General features: G+C 35.1%; 1 pseudogene; it reads left to right on the top strand.

Annotated features, from left to right (window-relative positions):
• Positions 1-219: 219 nt before the first annotated feature.
• LOC101690415 lies at positions 220-2,477 on the top strand (annotated as a pseudogene).
• Positions 2,478-3,032: the final 555 nt, after the last annotated feature.

Raw genomic sequence — 3,032 nt, 5'->3', positions numbered from 1 at the left:
CTCAGATGTGTCTGAGATAGCTGGCTATTTTACTTGGAACATTCTGCACTAAGAGAAAAAGCCCAGGTTCTGGCTTCAAAAACACTCAAGCTTAAACCTCATCTCTGGCTCATACTAAACGTAGAACATAAGTAAAGAACTTAATCTTTCTAAGCCTCATTTCCTCAGCTGTAAGAGGGCTTTAATGATATTTTACTCCATGCTTTATTGTGGGGATTAATGGGCCAGCATATGAAAGTGCTTTGTAAACTGAAAGTGCCCCACAGGTTTAAGGTTACAGGACCACTGAAAACATCCACATCAGATTCGGTGTGTAGGGTATGGAATTCATCTAACAGTCATTCAAAAAGCATTTACGAGATGCCTGTGAGCTACAGGGCCAGGGCTGGCTGCTGCACCACCTCCTAACTACGTCCATATATCTCCCATCCTAATGCTCACAAGTTTGCCCAGAGTGCTTCATCTGTCCACCTATGCATTTGCAAAATTTCAGTGTCACTTGAAATCATTTCTTCTTCCTAATTACCCATGTCCAGTTAATGTCCTTCTGGTTTTCTGCTGTTTTCTTTCTAAAGTTTCTGAATCTCTTCCATCATTTCCTTTCTTATCCCAATATCTATTTAAGGAAACCAAAAATATAAAACTTGAGCATTGTCCAATTTTTGAAAATTGTCCATTGTGTTCACAATCAAATGAACATAGTTTAACTAAGTATTTTCACCATAAAGATGCTAGCAGTTGTAGAGTGACTTACTTCAACATATTTATAGGAAGTAGACAGTAGAACAAGTGTACAGTGCTTTCAATGTCAAAGGTCTATAGTACAAAGAGATAGCTACTAAATATACATATTTTGTAGCTATCTCATATATATAATTAAATTATTTTATAATAAATAATTTATTTTATAAATTATATATAATATACATATTAAATATATGATTAATTAATTAAAATAAATTAAAAATTTGGTCAATAACTATATCCAGGTAAGAATCAGGCCTAGATAATTTCACAGCATGTTCTACCAATTATTTAAAAAAGACAATAAAATGAAATTCATTTACTATAGCAAATGAAGTATCTAGGAATAAAAGCAACAAGAAATGTGCAATATTTGCATAAGGAAATTTAAAATATGACTTTTCCTGTCATAGAGCATGGGAACTGAGAAAAATAAAAAAGGAATTTCAGTTTTTAAAAATGAAATTAAGATTACATTGACATCAAAAAATAGCTCAAACACTTACTAAATGAGTTGATAGTCTTTCTGGAGGCAGATCTTCCCATTCTCCAGGCCATGGCAAGGCATTTTTGAATCTTCATGTAGGAATGTTGTTGTGAGGGCAATGGAAGCAAAACAATCTCTTCTATAGTCCATCAGGGAAAAACAGCAGCAGAATGGAGAGAGAACCATCTCTTCAGATTCCAAAACAAAACCTTTAGAAAAGTCAACAAAATACACACATACGAAGCCCTCAGACAGCTCGGTGTCAGGAAAGCTAAAGACACTGGAATCTTCTCTAGAACAGACCAATGGATCTATCACAGTAACTAAGGTCAGCAAGGAACCTTCTGACCCTCATGCTCCATTTGAATCTATAGCTAAAGAAAATTTACTTTTAGGGGAAGAAGTTGCCTTTGTTGACTTGGAAGAAGTTTCTTCTAAAGCTGATAATGAAATGGACAAAAGAGACACGTCAAAAGATTGCTTTTCTCTTGACCCAGAAGAGGTAAGGAAAGCCAACTCATGAATAATAGTTCTGCAACAGAAATGCAGGTGCAGGCATCCCTGAAATTTTCAGGAGCAGATAGTAATGTTAAACTGAAAGAAGCCATAGATTTAGAAACCTATGAGAAGCAAGATATAATGCTAGACATGGACAAGCAGTCTGGTTCTCAGAAAGCCATGTAGAAAACAATGAAACCTATGTGAAGATCTAGATAAATTTAAACACATGAATATTACCTTAATAAAAACAAAGAGGGGTCACATTTATCTGAAAAGTTATAGAAAGCAGAATTAAATGATGGCAAAAGTATTGAGCCAATGGGAATATACATCATTCTCTTTCCTAGGTAGGTGATCCCTCAACCAAAAGCAATAAAAAGCCAGATAAAACCTGGGTGAGTGTCCCTCACACTGCAACCAGCCTTTCCTACAGAAGCAAATAGGAACAAAGATTCTCCAGACAATTCTTCAGAATCCGCTCTGGACAACAAACATGAAAGCATGCAAATGAATAATAAGTTTGAAAATTCAGTTATGTGTACTAAAGGGAATTCAAGTATCTGTTGAAGATATTTCTTCAAAAGAAGAAGAAAGTAAGACCCCATCCATGTTTCTGTGCATTAAAGTAGGAAAACCAATGAAAAAATTCTTTGTGACTCATACTGCAACCACAGTCCAACAGTATGGCAAATGAAGAAAGCAGTCAGTGCAATGCATGTCTGTTCCTCTGGAAAGCCTGTGTTAGCAGCTATCAGGTATTTGAGAAGAAAATATCCTGTGCACTCCCCCCAGAAGAAGTGCATAGTCTTGGGCTGCTCTACTCTGGTCTGTAGACTAATGAACCACAGAATCAAACAGTGGAGAATGAGAATTCCTAGAATAGTGTACCTTGGATTGAGATTCTTCATCTATTTGAAACATAATTTCTTAAGTTGAAAAATGGGTCATTGTGGTAAGTGGTTGGCTCATGTATGAACAAACCGATGCATATATTCATGAATGCATAAAGCCCAGCATGTACTGGTCTAGTTCTAGTTAAGTGACTGGGACTCTACCTTGAGAAAGTTATGAAATCTGATCAGTTTCTAGCACTTCCTAGAGTCTTAATATGATTGTATTCCACAGATTTGGATACTGTTCTTGTAAAAAATATAATCATCATTTTCTTAATACTAAAAGATTATTTCTTTATTTAGAAAGAACCAATAATCCTGTTTAAATTAAAGCTTTTCTTTTTTTCTAACAAAAAAATAGCTCAAAACATAGCACAAAAAATCACAGATGAATCACTCTTTTGAAT

The sequence above is a fragment of the Mustela putorius genome, unplaced genomic scaffold (genome assembly GCF_011764305.1).
Source record: "Mustela putorius furo isolate JIRA1106 unplaced genomic scaffold, ASM1176430v1.1 tig00000551_pilon_pilon_pilon, whole genome shotgun sequence".
In the NCBI taxonomy this organism is placed as follows: Eukaryota; Metazoa; Chordata; class Mammalia; order Carnivora; family Mustelidae; genus Mustela; species Mustela putorius.
Note: the sequence above shows the minus strand (reverse complement) of the source record. Positions and strands in the feature narration are given on the sequence as shown.